The 27,770-nt window shown below is 35.5% G+C and overlaps 1 pseudogene across 1 annotated transcript; it reads left to right on the plus strand.

The window, feature by feature from the left end:
* Nucleotides 1–16,718: 16,718 nt before the first annotated feature.
* LOC308641772 (small ribosomal subunit protein eS1-like) lies at nucleotides 16,719–26,572 on the plus strand (annotated as a pseudogene). The gene is made up of 2 exons: nucleotides 16,719–16,739; nucleotides 25,871–26,572. The product of its transcript is annotated as a small ribosomal subunit protein eS1-like (transcript).
* Nucleotides 26,573–27,770: the final 1,198 nt, after the last annotated feature.

The raw sequence follows: 27,770 nt of genomic DNA on the forward strand, positions 1-27,770 counted from the left end.
GGGAAATACTACTCCATAGTTGTCTGCAGTATGAATATATGACATCTATCCAGATCCCTATTGTTTAATATTAGGTTCCCCCAAAAAATTCATTTCTGAACTACTTTATATTTTTGTGTAATTCACACTCATTTTTTAAAGAATAAATTCCTAAAAATGGAGTTGTTGTGTCAAAGTACATGAATATTTCAAAAGCTTTTGATAAAAAGTGCTTAATTGCCTTTCAGAAATTTTTTTTAACCAGTTTAGACTTTCAATAGTATATAAAACTGCCCTTATCTTTAAATTCACCAACACTGGTTATTACCACTTAAAAAAATACTGATAATTTAGTGGATTAAATTAATAGATTAAACAGACTTTCTCTTTTGTTTGTCCCACATCTAGCACATATTATGTGCTTAATGAATATTGTTGAATGAATGAAAACGACTATTGAATGAATGGTTAAATGCTTATTTTAAAATTGTCATGTAATGTGAATATCTTCACAAACCTTTCCCATATGTTTCTTTAGTTATGTGTATCACACATATGTATAATAATTTTTTATAAGTAAGATCATACTCAATCTTAACTAATACATTTAAAAAGTTATAGCCATCTTATGTTTACAAATAATGATCTATATTATTTTCAATACTTTCATAGTGGCCAATTCTGTGAAAATACAACAATTTACTTATTGATAAAAAAAATTAAATATCTCCAAATTTTTGCTGTTAAAAAAAATAATGTAGGACTGGGGTTCTGGCTTAGTGGTATAGCGCTTGCCTGGCACGTGTGAGGCACTAGGTTGATCCTCAACACCATATTAAAAAATAAATAAATAAACAAAATAAAGTTATTAAAAAATGTAATGATTATTCTTGTACATGTATACTTTTTATGTATTTTCCTGATTACCACCTTCTGATGAATTCATAGAAGTACAATGAGTCAAAAGGATCATATTTGTAATTATGACAAATATATCTAAGATGCAAAAAAAGTTTTACATCAATTTATATTCAACTGTACCTGACAACTCACTTTCATTATACCTTCACCAATATTGAATATTAAGTACTTCTTAACCTTTGTTAAGTTGGTAGAAAAAGAAAAAGCCCACTAATTTTATTTTTTGATTACTAGTAAAAAAAAGTTTTTCATGTTTTTATTGGGTTTTTGTTACTTTAGTGGATTGTCATTTTCTTTTCTTAATTTTTTATTGTTTTACTCATTCTATCATTTTATAAGAGTTCCCTGCCAAAAGGGATGGTAATCTCTTATTGTTGTTATGTAGAAGGAACTCTTTGAATATAAAGAAAAGCCACCTAGCAAAGCTAGCTGGAGTAAAAACTGGAAGTGGCTGTAAATACATAATGGGGAATCACATAAATATCCAAATATAGGAATTTTTTACTTTAAAAAAATTTACTGAAATATTCTTAGTATCTGGAACAAAGCCTGGCATATACTAGGACCTCACTATATAAGTACCAAATGAATGAGTTCCTCAGTTTTGAGCCAGATTAGTAGATGAGTCCAACTGTGACCCTCAAACCCCAGCTCCAGGGACCATGAAAGTTCCATTAAAGCCTGAAAGCTTCTTTCTGGGATTGGAGTGGCTCTCAGTTGTAGAGCACCTGCATAGCAGGTGCAAGGCCCTGGATTCAATCTGCAACACCAGGAGGTGAAAAAAGCTTTTTCCCTAAGCATGAGGTTTGGCAAAAGCAATGACCACTCAGCACACTAAAAACTCAAAATCTTATAAATTCCAACTTTTTTTCTGACTTAAAAGTGGACAGTTAAAGTTGCAAAAGAAGCCCCCTTTCCCCTTTATTAACAATTTCTATTCCTTGGTTTTCCATTTTACTGTGGAATGTGGGAATAGCTGGCAAAAGGGAGACAGAGTCCCATTTTGATATCCTACTATTCTACATATATAGAATACTTAATTGTGCTTATTTATTTGCATGGTGTCTCCACATATACATATTATCTGCACCGGAAGACAGGAACTGTATCACATTTCCCTTTGTGTATACGTCGAATGGGTCAAACTTGGTACTCAATGAATTTTAGTTAAAAGAGTTAGTGGATAGATAGAAGTACTTTAGTAGTTTGTAGTAATAATTTTAAAAACTACTGTTTTGGTACATAGTACCAAAGGTTAAAGTGCAAAACTTTGTTTCTAGTACTCTTCTAGCAGATTTTTTTTTTAATTTGGAAATGTTTATAGCAAAATTATGGAGTTGTTTGCACTTTAAAGTTATTGTACTCAATAATCCTACTTGCACCTGAAGATCTACTTTTACTCTTTAGGGATTGCATCAGCAGAGTCTCTTCCACTCTGGCTTTCAGTTAAGCTTAGCAAATGAAGGCACCAGCAGGAAATCGGGGAATAGGAAAGAGAGATCAGTATTATTTATTTACCCGTACTCCTTCTATGTTGGCCACAGGTTGGCAGGGCTATTGCCATTTCTTGTTTGCCTGCCCATGTTCTTATTATACTTTCTTCAGGCTCCCTTTTTGAGTGTACTATTTCTTTCTTGGACAAGGACTAATGCAATTATTTATTTTCTCAGGATACAGAAGGTATATAATACTCTTATCTTTTCTTAAAGTTGAATTGATATTATATCTTTATTATATTATATTTTTAGGAAAAAATAGGAGTAGGTTTGAAATAGCTAGAAGACAGAGCCTAAGTTAATGGCATATATCCTTCCATGTTTTCTACCTGTTCAGATATTCAGAAGGAAAAAAATTCAGCTTACAGTTGGCATTATATTTTTTGTGATTAAAATATTTTTTATTTTTATATATACATATACATATATTTTGCAAATAAGGACAGTATGAAATATCTCTATAATCCATGAGGTAGAGAAAAATCACTGTTAAAATATTAATGATTCCTGCCCCCTCCAATATCAATCTAGAGAAGGAAGGAAAATTATCCTCAGAGTATATTTTCTGTTTGTGTGTATGTTTGGGTGCATACTCATGCACATATTGTGGGTATGATTCTTATTCCATGGAAATATTTCATTTCTTTAGATTAACTTGAATCTAATGGTGACTTCCCATTTTGCTATGCAGGTAGGGAATTCAATCTCAATTATCATTGAGCATTTCCTTTCCATTCAGGGTTGTACAAAATTTCTAAGGTTTTAGTTCTTGTGGAAATACCAGTAACTACCTCAAATTATTTGATTATCTTTCTGTGCCATCTTCCTATATGATCTTGTGACTGTTATTTCTTTACTACCCTTGGCACTCAAGAATCAGGAATTACAAAACGGGGGAAAATCAGAAATCAAATGAGTGAATCTGGCAGTCCCTGCACATAGATATAGCTTCCCAAGAATTTTGCTGTCATCGTGGGCTCTGTCACAGAGCAAGATGGGAATTTTAGCTGTTTGCTCAACCTATAGGCTTCAGACTTCTAAACTTTGAGAAATCTTTCTTCCACTTCACCCTTTTCATTTCAAAAAATGAGAAGAGCTTATTATCTATAAGCAGATTTTGCTTTTTGTCTTACAAAAATCTGAAGCCTGGATACTTGTTTGAATGGGGCAAAGTGGCTACAGGCTAGGATAAACAGAATTAACATCTCAATAAAACAAACTTCCACCAAAAAAAATCTTGTTATCAAGTGACATATGATTATTTTTTAACCTGCTTTTGCATGTTTGAAGGAAAATTTTAAATTTAGCAGAATTTAAGCAAAGACTTCATGAATTGGGCAGCAGTCTGGATCAAAAATGGTTCACAATGCTCCACCCCACCACATATAAAGACTGTATTTATAGCTAGAGAAAAAGCAGCCTGATTGGTTGTAGTTGGTATTTGCTTTATATGGTCACAGTTTTTGGCAGCTTTCAGCCTCTGATTGGCTTGAGGTTTAACAGCTATGATTAGCTGAGACTTGTCTGCTGTTTAAAAGAATACTCTCAGGTTAGGCTACAACCTGGTTACAGGTTAAATAATAATTCACTATATACATATGAAACCATTAGGCCAAAGTTATAAAAGCAGCTTAAGGCCAAACTTAATTTAATAACATTGTACCAAAAACATTTCTTCATGTCCCATACTTTTAAATGTCTATCTATAAGATTTTCCATCATATGACTTTCATAATTTATCTAGCCAATCTTTGATAGCTCTTACATAGCTCACTCTAAACTAACCTTGTCTGTATCCACTCTTGCCTTTTTTTTCTTGGCTATTCAGATGCTAATGGTCTCGGTTATTCAGATGCTAATGGTCTCGGTTGGTAGGAGACAACGTTTAGAACAGGGCAAATCAGAATTAACAGACATACTTAGGAAGAATAATAATTTAGAGTTGTATCTAAGTTGTATAATTTCCTTCCCTGTATGTGTGACCAAGTGAGGCCTGTACAAAAGCCATTGGCATACTTGAGTTGTTTAGAAATTTTTTTTTCCAGAAATTAAGCAATTATTACAGAATGTCATCTTGATAGTTGAGTAACAATAAAACATGTCCATGGGAGATTTTCAGCTTGGCTCTTATTAGGATTTTTTTTTTTTAATTTAAAAAAAATCCTGAAATAGCTAACAGTGGTCTCTAATTTGGAAAAGAAGTGTGTTTTTCTGGATTATTCTTCCTTTAAAATATCCCTATTGATCAATTTTGCAACTACTGGTTAGGAATCAGGGTGTATCCTGAGCCAAAATTCCTAAGTCATGCTTAGAGGAGCTGAAAGCCATTAAAACCCCAAGAGACCAAATGTCTCTTCTGCTGGTTCCCAAGTGAGCTTTTATATAAGAGCCACTCTGAAGAGTCCAGCCCACTGCCTTCTCCTCATGTGCCTCCAAAATATGCATAAGAAGTATTGAAAAGGGTAGGATTTAGAAACATATTTCTCATTTATTCAACAAATATTTTTTGATTACTTTATGCTAGACATTATTAGCAAGATGCCAAGAATATCTGTGTAAACCAAACAGACAAATATTCCCAAGAAAAAGGATGAAATCAGAGAGGAGATGGGTTATGTATTACAGATGTTGTAGATCTTTAGGCTGTAATAAAGACTGAAATATAAAGTTAACAGAGGATTTTGAACAGAGGAATGTCATGCCTGACACTTTTTAAAGAACAGACTATAGGGGTCAGGCATAACGAGATCAGGGCTCTTACTGAAATCCAAGTGAAAGTTGGTGATATCCTGGGTCAGAGATGTAATGGTGGGGTGGTAGAAAGTAGTTGGATTCTGGATATATTTTGAAGGCCAACAGTCTTTTGATAATGGATTGCATGTGGTGTGAAAAAGAAAGAAAATTCAAATTCCAGTGTTTTGGTCTGAGCAAATGTAGAGTTTGCAATAACTGAAGTGACAGGAGGAACAGATTTTTTAGGAAAAGACGGTGAATATGGCTTTTACATTTCAAGCTTAAGATGATTATTAAACATCCAGATGGAGATATGAAGTAGTTGATTGGCATATGAATTGGAGTTTGGTGGAGTGATCTAGGCTAGAGATCCAGAATTGGGGTCACCTTCATAGAGAAATTATTTAGATCCATGAGAATAGATAGAAAAGAGTTTCAAGTATTGATTGCTGGGACATTCCAATATTAAAGAAGAATTTGGTTTATATTTGAGCCTACTTACTTAGAAGCTCTGAGGCCTTTGATGACTTAGTTTACCTCTTTGATTCTTTGTGGTAGTGGTGGTGGGATGAAACCTGTAAAATGGAAATAACATTGGCTAGTATGTTCTATGATTATTGTGATAAATGGGAGAATTTCTCATTTACAGTGCTTAGTATACTACCTGACATGTGGTAAATACTACATAAATATTAGCTGTTATGGTTGCTACTTTTTGAACAAGCATTTGTCTTCCAAAATGTTGCTGGTTGCCTTAGTGGTATTGCGTATTCATACCATCACAATAATAGCAATGCCTATTATTTAGATAAAAGAGTGACAAACTGGAAGTGTATTCTCCCCCCAAATCTCATCTCTTAAATGGTACACTTTTAGCCAAACCCACCTTTTACTCTTGCTACCTTTTGAAATCTTCCTTAAATATTTAATTTTGATTTAATATTTTTTGACAAGTTTTATTTAGTTTTAGTCAGCTGCCACAATCTATGAAGCACAATAATAGAAGATACCCTTTAAAGTGTTAACATTCAAGTTGGCTGACTGATCCAAAAATAAAAATATGGTTGGTGGAGTTTAATACAAGGACACCTTTGTTTAATAAGTTTGAATAATAATTTTGTCTAGAAATTATTCTTTATAAAATATCTTCTCATTAAAAAAATAAACCTCTTACTGTACTTACACAACAAAATATATTTTGCTTTCATTTTTATAGAAATCTATTCTGAGATTATTTGGAAAACTGCTTTCTGTACTAAAAGCAAGTATTTATTCCTCTAATGGGCCACAACCAGCATTTTTTTTAGCATCAAGGATGACTTCAGAATTTCTTTTTCATTGGCCTGTTGCTGAGGTGGCAAAAGTAACAAAAGAGAAGACATTTTATCGTGGAAAGTATTCTTATGCATGAGCCAAATACTTTCATTTGTTTTATTTCCTTTTATTTTCTCAAAATGAGAGAAAAAGGGGCTAGGGTTGTGGTCAGTGGTAGAGTGCTTGCGTGAGGCACTGGGTTCTATCCCCGGTACCACATAAAAATTAAACAAATAAAATCAAGGTATTGTGTCCATCTAGAATTAAATTTTTTTTAAATGAGAGAAAAAATATTTAATCCCTAGTCTACCAGTAGGCTAATAATTTCTAAGACATTCTTCACACTAAAAGTAATGTGCCTTTTTACAGCTAACTAATGTTTTCTAGAATTTCTGTCCAAAGCTAAGTATGCAATTCCCTTCTTTGCTGCTAGGTGGCAATTAATGCCTTGGAGAGCTGGGGTGGGGCGGGAGGGGGATGTTGTGGAGACGGGGAGCAACAACCAAAAAATACTTCCCTTACCGATGATTTTCACACCCAGAAAGATATGTGCATTTTCTTTTCTTTAAAGTAAGAATTCCCCTAAGGATAATATTCTTTTTTTTCTACTTTGTTTTGTCTAAGTGAATTTACATTTGCCTTTTCCTTTAATTGTCAAGAATTACATGTATAAATAAAAAATAGACTGCTATAGCTAAAGAAGAATAGATCCTATCTTTTAAAGTGGATGGTTTCCAGAGTGTATGTTCAGGAGTGATATAAAGAAGGAAGTTGGTATAATTTCCCTGAAAATTTTTTTCTAGTTTTAGTAAAGAAAAATTTTTTGTGAAAGGCATTATAACTGGCCCAACATTATGCCTAATGCAACTAATTATAAATATAATTAAATATAAAATGAAAATGAAGAATGAAAAGAATTTTAAAGACCTAATAGCAATTTTGTTGTGGCAGAATTGCTTTTTAAAGTGACCTGTAGGGGAAAAAAAAAATAATTCTTCATAAGAGTGATGAGAAGTACAATATAAAAACCAAACTCTTTTTTTTTCAGACAACCAGATTCCTAGCGAAATTATTTAAGGATAACAATAGCTTCTTATAAGTCTAATGAATCCCCACCTGCCCCACCCCACCTCTCCAAGGGTAAATCAAGTTTTAACCTTGAAGTCTGTATCCTTTTCTAAATATATTTAATTGTGTATATGTTGCTCCCTGTAACCTTCTTGACCAAGAAGTATATATATATATATAAAAATATAGTGGATGTTTGTTTTATATAAAACTCAAAATATCAAATCCCTCTTCAAAGAAGAATCTCTGGTTTGGTTCTTAAACCAAATATTCTCCCAGGCTGGACTCAATGAAGCCTAACACCAAAAAGCAAAGCTGCTTCTGGCGTTCTAGACCTTTCCTGCATCCAGATGTCTTGTCTGTAGCCTAGCCAGAACCAAACCCTTCCTGCTGCATGTTCATCTGGCCTTGGATGACAGCCCCAGGCTGCACCAGTTTCCATACCCCTTTAACTCTTGAATGTCCTAGATTTTTTAAGAGGTGTAACTTCTTTTTTTTTTTTTTTTTTTTTTTAGTGAGAGAGGAGAGAGAGAGATTTTTTTTTTTAATATTTATTTATTTATTTTTTTTAGTTCTCGGCGGACACAACATCTTTGTTGGTATGTGGTGCTGAGGATCGAACCCGGGCCGCACGCATTCCAGGCGAGCGTGCTATCGCTTGAGCCACATCCCCAGCCCAAGAGGTGTAACTTCTAATGTGAATTTGGTTGAAAGGGTAAATCAAGTTTTAAGCTTGAAGTTAAGTTTATAAAATATTTATCCATGTCACCTCCCCCACCCACTGTAGACTTCCTCTCAGTAGCTCAGCCAGTTGGCATCAGAGAAGCACCGTTTGGAAGAGAGTGTGTGTGGGCAGCTTGCAGGTGAGGACAGGGCTGCCAAGGCAGACCATGCGGTTTGTCCTGTGCCTACACCCAATACCTGGCTTTGCCTTTCCAGAGCATTTGTATACACAGAGCATTTCTGCTGTTTGGGGTGTAGGTAATTTCAAAAAGTGTTTTTTTTAAAATAACTCATTGACAAGACTTAGGTTAAGCAAATAAAAATGCATTATGGCAGATATAAAATAGCCATACGTGTATTCAAGTGCGAACTGCTCTGAAGCAGTTGTGATAAGAAAACAAATCTGCTCTGTGTAAAAGGTACCCTAGGAAATCGTATTAGTGGCAGCCATTGTTTTTAGTTTTATTTTCTAAGTTTGTTTTTATGTGGGAATTTCAACAGAAGGTAATCCACAAAAATCAACTTAACACTTGAAGGCACAATTTTCTTATGGCTTTTTTTTCCTCCTCCTGGACAGATGTTAGTAACTGATTTCCAAGGGTGCATTTTGATTGAGCAGAATAGGTAATTTCCAATTGAAAACCTGACTTCATGTCACTTTCTCTCTTACTTTTCTGTGCTCGCTGTTATTTTTAATTATTATTATTATTCCTGTTGCCAAGCTGTTTTACGTCCTACAGAGTTGATTAGAGACCTGAAAAATCCAGGCTAAGATAAAGTCCTGCTTTATAGACTATATGAACAAAAGAGAGAAAACCCTATGAAGTACTAGCTTTTAGAGAGATCTTGAAGAACAAGAGAAAAAGAAAGAAAAATCCAAAGGAAGCTAAAGCTGTGAGGAAGGGCTTAAAAACAAGACCCATTGAAGGAAGAATTAAAGGATAAAAAATATATATAGCACTAAGATAAAGAAAAAAAGGAAATACATACAAAAAAATAAAAATAAAAATCTGATCTATGTATGGACTTGTACCATTTAGCCTGGAGTCATCGACGGGCGTCTAGGCTAAGCAGCTGAACCTCTCTCAATGGCCAACATTAAAGGGGCACTCTGGCACGGGCTTCATTTGTGGCTTCAGAACTGACGCGTTTCCCTTGACCCTCTCCACCTACCCAGCTCTGATCAGCTCTTCACTCCCTTGTTTTCAGCCTCCCTACGTGTTTCCCTGCTTTCCCCCTCATTCATAAGTGCACAGAATTGCCTTCTGTGCTGTGACCTTGTCTTCTTGCAGCTATGAAAATTGGGACTGTGCATCCAGACATTGTATTTCAGGCCACTTGGGGTAGCATTCCTCCCAGCTGGACCCGGTCCTCAGGATTCTTTCCTCTGTGAAAAACAGTGAACTAGACAGGCATTTAGGAAAGATTATGTTCTCAGGAGAGATATGATATCACTTAATGGTTCAATGCACATTTCCAGAAAACAAGCTGAGATCACTCAAATGCAGAAAGAACAAAAACGTGTGTCATTTCTGGATGTAAAAGTTTTTCAGTTTGACACATACTTTCTAACTAATAACTGATACCTGATGGATTGCTATTGGATTTTCACAGAAAAATAAAATACTATTCCCACCAGAAAGAACATGTGATAAAAAAATTTATGAAAGCAAAAAAGGAACTAATACTTGGAGTTAGACGTCAACTTTTCCTGTTAGAAAATCTGAAGAAAAGCCCAGTTAAAGAGGAAAACTGTTTTAGAATAAGTCATCCAATATTGGTTTACTGATATTTTTCTTTTCTTTCTTTTTTTTTAAAGTACACTTTATTTCTGTGAAAATAAATTTACTTTTTTCCCCCATTGTGAGGAAGGGTGTCAAAAAAGTATACATCATTCCCTTGTTATTGTGTAAAAGAAAAAAAAAATGCTGGTATGAGAAGAGTTACGACTTAGTATATAACAAGTTTCCTCCCTCAGAAAGCTGAAGCAGGAGAATCACAGGTTCAAAGCCAGTCTCAGCAACTTAGCAAGGCTGTAAGCATCCTAGTGAGACCTTGTCTCAAAAATAAAATAAAATAAAATAAAAATTTTAAAAAGGGCTGGGGATGTGGCTCAATAGTTGAGCACTTTGGCTCAATCCCTGATACCAAATTAAAAACAGCAACGACAACTGTTTTTTTCTCAACTTTCTCCATCACCATGAGACAATAATATATATGGCATCCTTGCATACAACCCTTTGACCAGATTTCACAACTCAGCTCCTATATTAATAAGAAGATTTTATTTAATTTTAGTCATTCCAAATAAACTAGTAAGTTTCTGACAAAACACATACCAGTTTGGTCCTTTCTGTCCTCTGTCCCTCAACCCCTTGCTGAAACCTGGCTCAGTTTTTTTCATCTAAAAAGGTAAAATGACCTTGTTTCTACAAAGTGTTTTTGCACTGGTACAGGGATACACAGAACTGTGGAGAGCAACTCTCTGGCCCAATAAGGAGATAGAGATTGGCTGCCAGCCAGCTCAGCTGGCTTGCGAGCTGTTCAGCTTCCTTGTCCTTTCACTGACAGTTCCTTCCGAGCTGACCTTTAACTAATTGGCAGGGCTCATAAGCTGTGACTCTGCTTCTTCACTGCCCTTGCTCCTCTTCTTCCCCACAGTGTTGGTACCTCTTGGAACAGGGAAAAACCTGAGAAATAAGCGCAAGGGAGAGAAAAGTGGGACTCTTGACTTTGGGTTCTCTTAGGATCTGCCTCCCCATCTCCACTCATAAAAAGGATGGACTATTAATTTAAAAGGATGTCAACACATGGCTTGGAAAATTTGTGAGCAAATGGAGAAGTGAGCATGGTCCATGCATTAGAGTAGCTAGTTCATAAACCTCAGGAGACCATGCTATCTTTTCTGGAAATATCCCATGGTCTTTTAAAAACTCCATATTTAATGGAACTTTTGTAAACATATATTTTCCAAACATACATATTATCATCATCATTATTCTACTGTGTAGAAATAGATCCTAGGAAGAATTGCAGTGCAACAGACAATGATCAAATGGCTTATAAAACTTGATGCTTAATCTTCTAAAAATGCAAATTATTTATCTATTGATCATTTCATAAATTTTGAAAAAAGACCTAACCAATCTGTTTTTTAAAACTTCCATGACATTTTCTTTAAAAAAGAAAATAATGCAGAGTAACAATTTTAAAATTGAAGTACTTTTACGGTTGCAAAAATAAGGATTTGATTGTATTTTCCATATTTTTGTTCCCCTTTGATGACTTCAGTGATAATGACTCAGTTTCATGCTCAGCATCATTTCTGCTAGCTTTATACAAACAATCCTCTTCCTCATATGGGAGAATCTGTTATCCATTCATTTTACCTATTCTTATTTACCTTCTAAGATCTGGCATTAGGCTGTACCAACAAAATAAACTTTCCAGTTTGTTGAGAACGTGTTGAAGGCAAATGACTGCTTTTCAAGAGAAAATATTTCCTTCCCCTATTGTGTCACCTCTACCCCTGACGAGTTTCTCAAAGTTCTATTTGAGTCCTTCTGTGATCTCCAGACAATGGCTTCCATTGGGAGGGAAAAATAACTTACATGCAACTGGAGTCACAGACTTGAGGTGTTTTCTAAAGAGTCATTGTTCTCCACCCACCATATCTGCCCAGTAAATGTCACCACAGGGCTAGAAGGGGCTTCCCAACTCAATCCCTTTTATTTTATAGGAGGAAGGTGAGTACAGAGAAATAATGGTGTAGTCCAATTTCTACAGCAAGAATTCTTCAGTTTTTCTCTGCTGTGGATTGCCTTGGTAGACTAGAGAAGCCTATGTATTCCCTCTCAGAATAATGATTTTTAAGAGCATAAACTAAAGCACATGAAGATGGACCCCTTTCTAAAACCACATACAAAAATCAAATTCATCTTAGACCTAAGTGTAAGAGCTAAAACTATGCAATTCTTAGAATAAAATGAAGGAGTGAATCTTATGATTGTGGATTGGGCAATAGTTTCTTTTGCCTTATTAAAGATAGCTAAAAATTAATCCGCTTGAAGTATATACAATTCAGTTGTTCTTAGTAATATTTACAGAGTTCTGCAGTCAGCACCAGTATCTAATTTTAGAAACTGATATTTTTTAAAACAATAAGGATTTATTGGCTCATGTACGAGAAGGTCAAGCAATGACATCAAGATCTGCATTTCTCTCTATTTTGCATTTTGGCTTCAAAAAATCTCCCAACTTTATAAAGATGAAATCATAGTATACAATTCACCTGTTTATTGTGCACTATTCAATAATTTTTAGTGTATTCACAGAATTGTACAGCCATCACCTAGGCAAAAATTTCTTAGATATGATATCAAAAGCCCAAGCAATAAAAGAAAAATAAATTGTACTACCTCAAAAACTTATGCTGCAAGTTAATAACATCAGGAAAGTGGAAAGGCAGTCCACAGAAAGAAAACATTTGCAAACATATACCTGATAACAAATTTGCTTTCAGAATATATGAAGAACTCTTACAGCTGAATAATAAGACAACACAATTAAAGAATGGGTGAAGGTGTGGATGGGTGGCACATGCTTGTAATCCCAAATACCCAGGAGGCTGAGGTTATAGAATTATAAGTTTCAGTTCAGCCTGGGCAATTTAACAAGACCCTGTCTAAAAAAATAAAAGGTCTACGGATGTAAATTGGTGGTAGAGCATCCGCCTACTGTGCACCAGTACTTGGGTTCAACCCTTATTATGAGAAAAAACAAAAACAAAGGATTTGAATAGCTATTTTTCCAAAGAAAACATAAATGACCAATAAGTACATGAAAAACACTAAAAACATCATTAGCCATTAGAGAAATGCAAACCAAAACCAATATGAGATACCACTTCATACTTACTAAGATGGCCGTGAAAAAAAAAAAGAGAGAGAGAGAGAAAGGATGTTGAGAAATTGAAACTTTAAACACTGTTGGTGGTAATGTAAAATGGGGCAACCACTTTTGAAAGTCTGGCAGTTCCTCAAAGGCTTAAACAGAGTTACCATATGATCCTTCAATTCCACTGAGTATAAACCCAAGAGAGAGCATACATGCACACAAAAACTTGCATTCGAATGTTTGTGACAGCATTATAATAGCTAAAAAGTGGAAACAACCTAAATTTCCGTCAATATATACAAATAAAATATGGTATATCTTTACAAGGGAATATTACTGAAGTTCTAAAGGACTGGAGGGTGAAGGAAAAGAGAATGAGAAGCTTGGCTAATGGGATACAGATTTCTCTCTGTGGTGATAAAAATGTTCTAAACTTAGATTATAGTGAAGGTTGTATAATTCTGAGGATATATTAAGGACTTGTACACTTTGGGTGAAATTCAAATTAATCATCTCAATAAATATGTTTTAAAAAAATACCTAAGTAGACTGGGGTTGTGGCTCAGTGGATTAGCACTCAGTATAGTATAGTACGTGTGACGCCCTGGGTCTGATACTCAGTATCACATAAAAATAAATAAATAAAATAGAGGTATTGTGTCCATCTACAGCTTAAAAAAAAAAAAAAAAACCTGATGGTGGCACACATCTGTAATCCCAGTGACTTGGGAAGGCTGAACCAGGAGGACTGCAAGTTTGAGACCAGTCTCAGCAGCTTAGTGAGGCCCTAAGCAATTTAGCAGGACCCTAAGACCCTTTCTCCAAATAAAAAGGGCTGGGGATATGGCTCAGTGGTTAAGTGCCCCTGGATTCAATCCCTGGTACCAAAACAAACAAAAACTCCACACTAAGAATCCAAAGGAAAGAAATTCTATTAAATATATTCTAATTTCAGAATATTATGAAACAAATTTGTGGAAATTGTTTCTCTATTAACATGTTAATTTTTAAAAAGTATTTATTTTTTAGTTGTAGTTGGACACAATACCTTTATTTATTTTTAATGTGATGCTGAGGATCAAACCCAGGACCTCGCACATAGTAGATGAACGCTCTACCACTGAGCCATGACCCCAGCCCCACATTAAATTTTAAGTGCATATGTTAACTACCATAATTTTGACATAGTAATTAGAATAAATTATATTTTGAGATATCTGCAACAAATGTAGAGGCAATAAGAAAATGTTTGTGATTTCTGTTGGTAAAAGTCATAAGAACTGCTAATAACACTGTGGTTTCTTGTCCACATTAATAATTAAAGAACTATGTGTCAATCTAAGGCTACAGGTGAGAGGAGGGGAAAGATAGAGCAGAAGCTGGGAGAGATCCTGAATGAAATGCTGAGTTTCAATAAGATGTCAGTGAAAACAATTATGTGATTTTGTTTTTCTTCCAATTTCCATAACACCCTGAATTCTTTGAACCCTGGAGGATGCATGAATTCTAGGTTTAAAAAACCTCAGTAGAGAGTTCAGGCTTCTTGACTCTTAGACCAGTGCTTTTTCTGCCTAATTATATCTTTTCTCCCCCCTCTCTTTTAATAAAGAAGATTAGGTGGAAGGGAATGACTTTTTCTTAAACTGCTAGACTGAGCCAGGCATGGTGGTGCATGACTGTAATCCCAGCCACTTGGGAGACCAAGGCAGGAAGATCATTTGAGCCCAGGAATTCGAGGCCAGCCTGGGCAACATTGTGAGACCCCATATCAAAAACAAAACAAAACAAACAAAAACATTGCTAGAATGAGTCAATTCTAAAAAGAGAGGACAAGGGGAATTGTTTGGGTGGGAATTTCCAAAGAAAAGAGGATTTGTGACTAGGACTCTCCCTTTCTTCTTCCAGATACCCTGTTTCCACCATAACATCCATACAGTCTGTTATAGTTTAGAGGTGAGATGTCCTCCAAAAGCTCATGTTGAGACAATGCAATAAAGTTCAGAAATTAAATGATTAGGTTATAAAAAGTTTAACCTGATCAGTAAATGAATTCCCTGATAGAGATTAACCGGTGGTTACTGAAAGCAGAAAGGGTGTGGCTGGGAGAGGTGGGTCATTGAGGACGTGCTTTGGGAGTTTATATTTTGTCAAGTGGTGAGGAGAGTTCTCCCTCTCTCTCTGTGCTTCTTGGTGCAATGCCCTGAGCCAATTTCCTTCATCACACTCTTATGCCATGATATTCTGCCTCATCTTAGGACCTGAGGAATGAAGTCAGCCATCTGTGGACTGAGACCTCTGAAACTGAGTCCCAAAATAAACTTTTCCTCCTTAAAATTGTTCTTGCCAGGTCTTTTTGTTATAGCAATGAAAAAGCTGACTAAAACTCAGCCAATATACAGCATCACCACTACATGATGTGTTTTTCCCATCAGCAGAAGGCATTAATTTAGAGAAATAATTGTTGTTTGGAGCTTTAGGTGGATTTTGGAAGTTTCCTCAGATGGAATGTTTTCTACAATTTGCCTTTGAATGCTTGGCAAAGCAGAAAAGCTTCCAGCGGAGATTGAGTCAGTTGGAGAAGGAGTGAGGAAACCAAACTCAAATACTTATTTTGTATTATGTGGAAATTAAATTCCTTTGATTTAGAGAGAAGCTTATCAGAGCATGCCACATGATACAGTGATGTGCTGACGCATGCTTGTAGTGGCACACGAGTCAAATGTGGACATCTATTCCCAGATCAACATTCAGTAGCATCATATTGATAGATTAAAATTGGCCATGCTAAGAATAATTACAGCATGGAAAATGGCCAAAGCAATAAATTAGAACTTAATTTTCTTGAAGGACTGACTTTTGGTACCTTACTGAGTATATACATTAAATAGATACATCATATGAATAGACATGTAACAAAAACATAAATGAATTCACAGTATAAATAATAAATAAATTTTTAAAATTCTCTTAACATAAAACAAGTTTTAAAAACTAAGAACAAGAAATAGATTTTTTTGACTGCATAATTTCATTTTGACCTAATTTCTTTCACACCAAGTCTATACTGAACAAAAGATAAAATAAAAAATTACCCTTGAAGATACTTCTTATAAAATGGCAAACTAAAGTTAGTACAGAAAAAAAATGATACTATACTCTGAACACCTCATGGAAAGTCCCAATGAGTCCTAAATCTGCTATGTTGCTAAAAGAAAAATACAGATTAAAAAAACAAGCTTGAGGAGCGCTTGCTTAGCATGAGTAAGGCACTGAGTTCGATCTTTAGCACCACATATAAATAAATAACTAAAATAAAGGTATTGTGTTCATCTACAACTAAAAATATTTTTTAAAAAAGCTTGATATTTGCTATCTATCACTATTTGTTTTTTTGTTCAGAATCATAATAGAGTCATTAGTGAAAAAGATATTGCTTTTGATGAGATATGCCTATGGGCTGTTAGGAATTTTAGTATGAAATTTACTGCCTAGGGTCTGCACAATTTTTTATGTTTAACTTAATAAAATCTACCATGTATTATTAATTTTATTTGCTCAATATTTATTATTGTTTCATTGGTAGTTGAAATGGGAACTGTAAGAATTTTGGTAAGTGGGTTGCAAGCCTTCCAAGACTCACTCTGGTCCCTTGGAGTGGGCCCCATTATCATTAATGATCTGATTTTGCTGTTTCCTATGATGTAAACTAGATCTAAAGAGACATTTTTGCTCCTTCATATTACATGGCAACAGTAGGCAGCTCTCCTTGTACCTTTTGGATCCTCCTGGCCAAATGAGGGTCACAGAGTGTGTTCAAGGCCAGAGTTCTGGCTGGGGCCATGAGAATATAAACAGATTCTGTCCTGATTCGCAGACTGCAAGAGGATAGAGTCAACAGGTAATATGTAGGCCTGGATCTTTTTTATTTTGGCAAATCAAAGCATGTTAACTCTTCTCAGCCTTGTCTTCTCCTAAGGCCTTGTGTCCTGTATTTAACAAAATGTATCTTGGGTTAAATGGTCATTGAAACAGATTCTGAGCATAGTCATTATTTATAATCATGCTGAGATGCAGTGGAAACCGTATGACTGCCTTTTGGGGCTATGTCTACAACTCTATCTCGAAGGACAGAACTGAATAAAACTAGCTTATTATTATTTCAAGTTTACATAAATAAAAGGGTTATTATATATGAGTTAGAGGCAAGCAGCTCAAAGTAAATATATTTATGTATTTCATAAACATTCATGTTTTCATAAATAGTTAAGCAATCAAATGAAAATAAAGTGGCACAACTTGATAGAAATATTATGGTGTTTTACCCTCAAACCAGTTGAAGTGAGCTTTAAAAAGTTCATTTTTTTTTCTTCTCAGAAAGGCAAGTATATGCTGATCTAAAATTAAGGGTAATTAAAAAAAAACTTTATTTATTCTAATTATTTGGTATATATGACAGCAGAATGCATTTTAATTCATTATACACAATCACAGCACAACTTTTCATTTCTCTGGTTGTACATGATGTAGTGTTGCACCATATATGCAGACATACATGTACCTAGGGTAATGATGTCCATGTCATTCCACTATCTTTCCTGCCCTCATGACCTCTTCCCACCACTCCCTCCCCTTTGCTGAATCACATTTCCTCCATTTTCCCCATGCCCCACCCCTCCATTATGGATCAGTATCCACTTATCAGAGAGAACATTTTGTTTGGGGAAATTGGCTTACTTCACCTAGCATGATATTCTCAACTCCATCCATTTACCTGCAAATGCCATAATTTTATTCTTTTTTAATGCTGAGTAATTTACATTGTGTGTATATCTATTATCTATTGAAGGGCATGTAGGTTGGTTCCACAGTTTAGTTATTGTGAACTGTGCTGCTATAAACATCCATGTGGCTGCATTACTATAGTATGCTGATTTTAAGTCCTTTGGGTATAAACCGAGGAGTGGGATAGCTGGGTCAAATGGTAGTTTCATTCCAAGGAAAAGTTCATTTTCTTATATGCTTTCCTTGGAATCCTACAACTGTAATGGAATTACTTCAGAAGCCCTAACATGCTACAGAAATCTCATTTATCTTCATACATGAAACTATTACAAAATCACTCATCAGGTCAATAGGCTGGTGGTTTTTCTGGCTTCATTGGATATAATGAATTGATTAAGATTGGGATGATCTCATTAGTAAATTATGGGTCCCCTGATTATGCCATTTTAGAAAATTAGAGAAGAAAAAAGAAATGATTGAAAAGAGATGTAAAGCAAGCGAAAAGATACTTAGAGAATATAAGGTAACTAATAGTTTGAGGATGTGGGCTGTCTTAGTTTTATTCTTGCTGCCCAGAATGATAAAATTGTCATGCTTTTTATGGGAAGAGAAGCCTTATAATTTATTATTATTATTATTATTGACATTTTCTTATTCTTCTATAAACTAAAATATAGGATAATAATTCTCAGCATACACATAGCTATATAGGTAAGGGATTGCCACAGAGGTTGTATTTAGACATTTTGTAAATTTGGAATGTTTTATTAAAATATTTGTCATTACAAATAATTGACTTAACTTATACTAGGTTGTTGACAGATTTGCATAAAATAGTCCAAATAATTTTCAGTGATGCCACTCAACACTTAAGAATCTGACTTCAGTGACATTACTGTTGAATCATTTACATCTAGCATATTCCACTGCCATTATGCAGGCTATAATAAGCTAATTTTCAGTGATCACATGGTGTAGTTTTAAAAATATATAATTATTTTAAAATTATTAAAGTTTTTTTTTTGTTTTGATGCTTCTGGTATTTAGAAGCCCAGATTGAAGATCTTCTAATATAAGTTGTTTTGTATGAACCATTGTTGTAGTTTGTATATGAGATGCCCCCACCCAAACTCCTGTGTTAATATGGGAATATTGAGATGAAATTATTAGATTATAAGAGCTGTAACTTAATCAGTCCATCCTAGTCTGGATGGATTAAGTGGTAATTCTAATCAAATGGGTCATCGTTGGAGGAGGTAGGTCACTGGAAATGCAGTGTCCTTGGGGATTATATATCCCTCTGGCTACACCTCACCCCCCATACACACTCTGCTTCCTGGCCACCAGGAGGAGTAACTTTTCTTCACCACACCCTTCTGCCATGATGTTCTGCCTCACCTCAGGCCCAGAGTAATGAAGTTGGCTGACCTGGACTGAGACCTCTGAAACTGTAAGCTCCAAATAAACATTAACTCTTCTCAATTGTTCTTGTCAGGTATTTAGTCATAGTGATCAAAGCTGACTAACACAATTATTATGTGGTAGATATATATGAAAGCTAACTTGAGAACAAAGACATTATAGGGATCTTTGAGACTTCATATTTAAAGTCCCCAGGAAACTGATGGAAACAGAGCTATACAAAAGCATCCTGAAGAGGTATGAGTTCTAGGCCAGCAGAACTGGTCTGTTATTTGATGGGAAGGATGTTCAGTTGTGGAAGCATAGAAAAGAAATAGTCTCTAGGACAAATGATGGTAATGTTCATCCAAGTGCCCTCAAGGGAGAGAGAGAGAGTACTAGCTAAATGTCCCTGAATATTGCAGCTTCACTGGCAAGGACATTCTCAAAGTGAAAGTGGATTCAAGGAATTTCAGCCAATGAATTTCCAGTGTTTCCAAGAATTCCACTGTGGGATTAATATATCAGGCTATGATAACTTGGCTCCTTTAAATGCTGAATTTTTCTTATGCCCATAGTTCTGATTCTATGCTCACCAAGCAACATTATACTTAGGATTTTGAATTTATATTTTAAAGAGGGAAGAAAGGACAAGCCATGTGGATGTAACATGTTGCTGCTACATCATTGCAAATTAATAAGGTGGCTTTTCTAATTTGATCTAATTTTAATTTTGTGCTCCCTATATGTTTCTCTTCATATTTCCTAAGTTAGTGAGACTTTATAATTCCTTACCATGGGAATTTTGGTATCCTTTCCCACATCTGGAAAAGCTAAACTGATAAGATGATGCTGGATGTCCTGGAGGAGCGGGAGAGAACGGATCTTAGAAAAATTAAGTGGCTTCTCTAGGCTCTTTTCTGAGATTGGAGAGGTGACATATCAGAGCATGGACATAGCGAGATCTCAGAAGGGAATCACTGCATGGAGTATCTAGGGAGCCTAGATCCTAGACCCTAGACCCCCAAGTCCCAAGCATCACAAGAGCCTCAGTCAACCATTCCTGGGAGTATTCTGGAATAGAATTACTTTGGGTATTCTGGGCCTTTTATTCTTCTAAACAAATTTTAGGACTTTTTTTTTTCTGGTTCTGTGAAGAATGTCATTGGTATTTTGATGGGAATTGCATTGAATCTGTTTATTACTTTTGGTAGTATGACCATTTTAATAATAATAATTCTGCCTATCCATGAACATGGAAAGTCTTTCTGTCTTCTGAGGTCTGTTTCAATTTTTTTCTTCAATGTACTATAGTTTTCATTGTAGACATCTTTCACCTCCTTGGTTAGATTTATTCCTAGGTATTTTGTTTTTTGAGGCTATTGTGTCAAATTCAGGAAATTGATACTGATGTAAACTACAGACTTTACTTAGATAGCACCTTATTCATATTTTCAGTGCTGGGAATCAAACCCATGCCTGACATATTAAGCAAGTTCTCCACCAGTGAGCTACATCCCCAGTCTCCAGATTTCATCATTTTTACATGCACTTACGTGTGTTTGTGTTTTTGTGTATATGTGAATGTAGTTCCATGAGGTTTCATCACATGCATATATATACATATATATCACATTTTATTTATCCATTCATCTGTTCAAGAGCATCTAGGTTGCTTTCATAGCTTGACTATTATGAATTGTGCTGCTGAAAACATTGATGTGGCTGCATTCATATAGCATGCTGATTTTAAATCTTTTGGATATATGCTGGGGAGTGGGATAGCTGGGTCATATGATGGTTTCATTCCTAGTTTTTTGAGTAATCTGCATACTGTTTTCCAGAGTGGTTGCACTAATTTGCAGTCCCACCTGCAATGGTTGAGTGTTCCTTTTCTTCACATTTTTTTCCAACACATTTGTATTCTTGATAATTGCCATTCTGACTGGAATGAGATGAAATTTCAATGTGGTTTTTATTTGCATTTCTAACTGGGTCATAAGTGAAGTGTAGGTTTAGTTTTTTTTTAAAGTAATTGCCAAAATGTTATGCAGAGGGTTATATTATTTTATATTACCTTTAGCAATATATGAGAGTTAGTTTTCTCCACCAGCCACGATTTTAGCTATTCTAATAGGATGGTGTTATCTCATAGTGGTTTTAATTTGCATTTTCCTAATAGCTAATGATGTTGAACTATTTGTTTCCTTATTTAATTCTCTTTGCAGAAGTGTTTCTTCATGTCTTTTGTTCATTTCCTAATTGGATCATTTGTTGTTGTTGTTGTTTTTCTGATGATTTGGATTGTTCTTTTACTGATTTTATTTAGTTCTTTATGGTTCTTTGTCAGACGTTTTGTTTACAAGATTTTCTGTGATGCTTTTTGATTTGCAGATACTGTCTCCCAGTCTATTTGTCTTTTAATCTTTTTAACAAGCAGAGCAAAAGTTTTTAAGCTCTAAAAAATCAAATTTATTGATTTTTCTCTCATGGGTCATCTTTGGGTGTCAACCTTAGAACTGTTCACCTATCCCTAGTTGCAAAAGATTTTCTCCTTTGTTTTCACCTAAAAATTGTATAATTTGACATATTATATCTAAATCTATCATGCACTTTTTTTGTGGGGGGATGTGGGGATTGAACTCAGTGGCACTTTACCACTAAGCCACATCCCCAGCCATATTTTGTATTTCATTTAGAGACAGGGTCTCACTGAGTTGTTTTGTGCCTTGCTTTTGCTGAGGCTGGCTTTGAATTAGAGTTCCTTCTGCCTCAGCCTCCCAAACTGCTGGGATTACAGTCATGTGCCACCACATCCAGCTAAACTTATTATACACTTTGAGTTAATTTTTGTATAAAGTATGATGAAGTTTAGGTTGAAGATAATTTCTTTGCATATGGATGTTTCAGTGTTCTAGCACAATTACTTGAGAGACTATTTTTCCCTCGTTGAATTGTTTTGCACCATTGTTGAAAATAATTGGCCATTCCTATATAGATATATTTCTTTATTCAATTTCAGTGGTCTACTTGTCTATTTTTCCACTAATACCACAGGGTTTTCTTTATTGTAGTCTTAACTTAATAAGGTCCATTTTAAAAAATACATGGATGAATATATCTTTTATCTTTTTGTTTTGTTTTGTTTAAGACTGGATCTTGCCACGTTATTCTGGCTTGTCTTAAATTTCGGGGCTTGAATGATCTTCTTGCCTCATCCTCCTCAATACTGAGAAAAATATGTGTGGGCTACCTCATGTGATTTGAATAATGGATCTCTTTCTTTTTTATTTTTAAGTGCTTATATGTACCAGATGTTATTCTATGTGCTTCACATATGTAAACTCATTTAATCTTCACAAACTCCTATAAAATAGTAAAGCTTAGGCCTATTTTATAGATGAGAAAACTGAGTATACAGTACAGAGTAACTTGCTTGAGAAAGACTTGGAACCCAGTCCAGCCACCTAACCACTATGCTTTATTGCCTCTTAAGTGAACAGATGTTGATCTCCTCATAGTCCTTTTACTGGACTCTCTGTTGGCATTTTGCCATCTACCTACATTCAGAGACATGATTAAAAAAAATACAGATCCATGAAACTTATTGTTGCATGTTGCATGAGGATATGGTTCACTGTGTCACATGGTGTCTGTCCTCTTTGGGTGTACAGATGGGAAATTATCTCTCATTTCAGTACCAGAAGTAGATATATATCTCCTGAGTAAATGGTTTGTTTTATCTCTTGGCCATTGTGAAATTGTAGAAATGATTATATTACCACTTTGTGCTGGTTGCTCAGAACCCTATTTTCAGCCTATCTTTAGCAGTGATGTGCACTGGACCTAATATTACTTCTGACTTCATCTTAGTATTTTCTACCCTCATTTTGTCTTCACCTTGTCTCCTTTCAACCAACTTTTTTGTTTTGCTTTAGTCTTTAAAAATCAAACATACAGGTGCATAGTTAAAAAGTTGAATACTTTAAACAACAAAACAAAACGACAATCCCTTTGCCCATCACTCCCCATCTCTGAGCTGTGCTCCACACAGTCAATTATTGTGAGATCTTTAGTTGTTTCTTCCAGTGTTTATATTTTTACTCCCTTCACTTTCCCATATTTGATATTATTTCTTGATTTCTTAGTATGGAGGTTAAGATTTAGTTTTCTTATACCATCCTCTACAACACATGCCCTATATGTCTCCTTATCCTCCCATTATTTCACAATTTGGGTTAAATCTATTTTTCAGTGTTTACATTATTAAGTCTATGAAATTTCCATGCAGTAAGCACTAATTTCTCCTCAAGCCCTCTGACAGCATTATAAATCTCTCACTCTATCAGTTTTCTTTTCTCACAGACATCTCTCTTGGATGTCAGGGTGGTATCTTTTCCTTCTTGGCCAGCTCTGGTTTGGACTGTTTGCTTTCAAGGCCAGCTACCTGAGATTTCAACTGTCTGAGATTTCTCATCATTTCGGGAATTCTTTTTCCATCCCTCTTTATTGGATCTCCTGTGGTCCAAGATCTCATATTTTCCTCTTGGTTTATTCAGTGGGTTTTGTGCAGCTCATCCTGAAATAGCTTCCTCAGAAAAAGTTCATGGAAAGTAAAATTTTTTAAGACTTAGTATATCTGAAACTGTCTTTTATGTATATCACACATGTAAGTTGGAAATATTTTTTTCTTTGAATTCTTCATTGTCTTTTAGCTTTTCATGTTGTTTTTCAGTAGTTTGACATTAATACCTCCTATGAAACTTGAAGCATTTTTTCTTTTTCCTCTCTACAAAGTTTGGGGGATCTTTTTCTGAAATTTAATGAAGATGAACTTTACAATAGGATGTCTTTTTAAATCCACTGTGAAGATTGAATCTCAACATAATGGGCCCTTTCAAAATGAGAATGCATTTTCTTTAGTTTTGAGGAATTATCATGTATATTTTTATTTTGGTAATTCCTTCTCCATTTTCTCTGCTCACTTTTTCCAGACTCCTGATTCAGTTATTTGATCACTAAACCGATCTTCTAGTTTCTTATCTTTCCTTTTTCTTTTTCTAGGCAATTATATTATTTTTGTCTTTAATTTTTTCTATTGAATTTTTTGTGATCATGTTTGTATTTTCTAAAAACTCTGAGTGTCCCTCTACTCCCAACTCTGTTTTTTTTTTTTCAAATGACATTCTGTTCTTGTTTAATGTATGCAGTATTTTCTCTAAGGATATTAATTATCACTTTTGAAGTTTTCTTTTATTTCCTACATTGTCACCTCCCTTTGAATTTTTGCTTGTGTGTATTTCACACTAGAGACTTTTCACAAATATTTATCTATTCATATATAAGAGTAAGAAACTTAAGTACTCACTGTGCATGGGCCGAGCATATTGGCTGTTAAGCTTCACAGCAGCAACACAGTCCTTTTATAGGGGGAGGAAGAACCTACAAATGTCTTTATTTGAAGATCTCTTTTCTTAGACTGATCAGTTTCCCCATCAGGAGAAATCTTTTTGCATAGGGCTTTATAAACCCAGCTGCCATCTTTCGGAAGACTGAAGCCTCATCAGGAGAAGGGTCTCAAGGGATGGGGAAGCTCATCCTCATTATTCAGTATGCAGACTTCTTACCCCTCTGTTTTTGGTTGTGCCTGATGTATCAAGCCCAGAATGTTTGACCCAGCCTCTTAGGAGAATAAACCTACATGATTCTTCCATAGTTATTTGGCTAAGATGCATCAGAAATAAGATTTGACGGGCTGGGGATGTGGCTCAAGCGGTAGCGCGCTCGCCTGGCATGCCTGTGGCCCGGGTTCGCTCCTCAGCACCACATACCAACAAAGATGTTGTGTCCGCTGAAAACTAAAAAATAAATATTAATTAAAAAAAAAGATTTGAGGATCTAACCACCATGATAAAGACTTTCAAACAATCTTCTTCTACCTGTACCACACATTCCCTCTTCATATGCACCTGGAGCTTCCATTCAGAGTTTTCCAGGGTTCTGAAGTGCTATTTATCCTCCTTTCTTTAGCTTTCTCTGATTTTCCAAGTATGAGTGAGCCTGAATCCTGATAGTTTTAGAGCCATAGTTTTAATATGTTTTGTTCCTTCCAAAATCATGTTGAATTTGATTGCCATTGAGGCAGTTAGGAGACAACACCCAGGATTAGATCATTAGAGGGGATTAATGACTTTCTCTTAAAAAATGCATTTGTTTTCAGAAGAGTATGTCATTATAAAGGAAGGCTGTTCCTTGTACTTTGTCTCTTTCATATGTGCTTATTTTCCCTTTCACATTCTGCCATTCTGATACCCTGGCTAGACACTGACCACTGTTAAGCCCTTGGATTTCCCAGCCTCCAGAACTATGAACCAAAACAACCTCTATTCTTTATAAATCACCCAGTCTCAGGTATTCTATTATACCAACAGAAAATGGACTGAGAGGAGGTACAAAATAGAAGTTTGAAGTTCAAGTTAGAGAAATGATGCCCAAAGTCAGATACAAAAGATGAGCAAAACCAAGAAAATTTATAATAAAACCCCAAATCTTTGGAGCAATACCATGATGTCAAGAACAAGAGCCTTACAAAAGGTATAAAAAGGCAGACAAGAAGAAAGTGTTTGACATGTTCTCTAAGAAAGATAGTTATGATATGAAAGCACTGATGTTATGTTCAATACAAGAAATATTGGGAAAATACCAATCATGGAGATTTAAGGAACCTTGCATTTGATGGCCTCAAAGATCATGTGTGTGAAGAGAGCCTTGCTGATCTACAGAATGATGAAGTTGCATTTATAAACTTCAAATTAACTAATGAGGGCAAAAACTGCCTAATTTCCATGGTATGGATCTTACCAATGATAAAATGTGTTCCATGGTCAAAAAATGGCCCACCACCATTGAAACTTATGTCAATATCAAAGCAACTGATGGTTATTTGCTTCGCTTGTTCTATGTTGGTTTTACTAAAGAATTCAATAATCAGATTCAGCAGGCCTCTTACTCTCAGTACTAACAGGTCTATCAACTCCAGAAGAAGATGATAGAAATTATGACCTGGGAGGGGAAGGCAAATGACTTGTAAGAACAAGCTGATTCCAAATAGCATTGGGAAAGACTTAGAAAAGTCTTGCCAATCTTTTTATCCTTTTTATGATGCCTTCATTAGAAAAGTAGAAACTGTTGGGAGTCTCCCTGAGAACTCCCCGGGCCTTTCAAACATGGCGGTGGGCAAATTGCCAGTGGGCGGCTAGAACTCCCTGGGCCTTTCAGATAAGGAGCCCCTAATGCAACATATCGGCGGGCAAGTTGCCAGTGGGTAGATAACAAGTTGTTTTGAAAACCTTCTAATTGGTCCTCCTGTCTTCCGCGCTTGTGGACAGTTCGTGCCCCCCATGAATGTTATGCAGGGCGGATGCACAGTAAGGTGATGACCTGACCTTTACTATGATTGGCCCCGGGAGCTTCCTTGTTTAAGATAACTGACTCTCACTTTCTATATAAACTAGCACCAGCTTGCAGTAAAGTGCTTCATCTTTGTCACTGCTATCTGTGTGTGTGCATTTTAATCTCCAACGACGAGCCTTGGCCTTTCAGAAACCCTGAAGAACCCCAAGTTTGAAATGGGGGAAACTCATGGAGCTTCTTGGTGAAGGAGTAGTTCTAAAAAATCTTCTGGGGTTGAGTCAGGTGCTAGAGTTGAATGAGATGATGGATATAAATCACCACTCTAAGAATCTGTTTAAAATTTAGATTTTTTAATAGTCACCAAAAGTCCTACTTATGAAAAAAATTTAATACAAAAAAATCCCAATCTTTGTATGCCTTCCCTACACATTTCTCCATTTGCAAAACTCTACTTTGAGATAATGTGTTGAAGAAGAGTAGTAGTTCCTACTGCTCACCCCAAGCCATGCCCTGAGGGAGAGGCAAGGCTATAAATGGTAGACCAAATTGCAAGATCAGAAACCTAGGGTCTGGGGAAAGGTTGAGAAATGTGTCCTGGCTTCAGGACCAAGGTCAACAACAACTGAAAATGGAGAAGATTCAACTTTATGTGGCTTTTTAATTTAAAAGTACATAGGAAGAACTAATGTCTTAAAGGAATGATTGGGAAGGGGCTGGGTTGTGGCTTCTAGCCTCACTGTCCAGTTGGCCTTAGAAGACTGGTTGGTCGATAGAAATATACTGGTTAGGGACATTCCACTTTACTACACTAAATATAGTGGACCTTTACAAAAGTTGGAACCCTTCCTACACAAAGAGAATGTTGTTAATAAATTCTCCATCCAAGGGCATGAGCTCTGGGTTGTTGTTGCGGTGGGATGTGTCGCAAGACTCAGCCAGACTAGCAATCTGCTGCCAACACTGGCCTCTAGGGAAGTTTTGAGAGGGAATGGTTATGTCCCCAATATCCCATTTAATCATGTTAAATAAACATAGGTATGCTTC

The sequence above is a fragment of the Spermophilus citellus genome (genome assembly GCF_964194105.1).
Source record: "Spermophilus citellus genome assembly, chromosome: 2".
Lineage (NCBI taxonomy): Eukaryota > Metazoa > Chordata > Mammalia > Rodentia > Sciuridae > Spermophilus > Spermophilus citellus.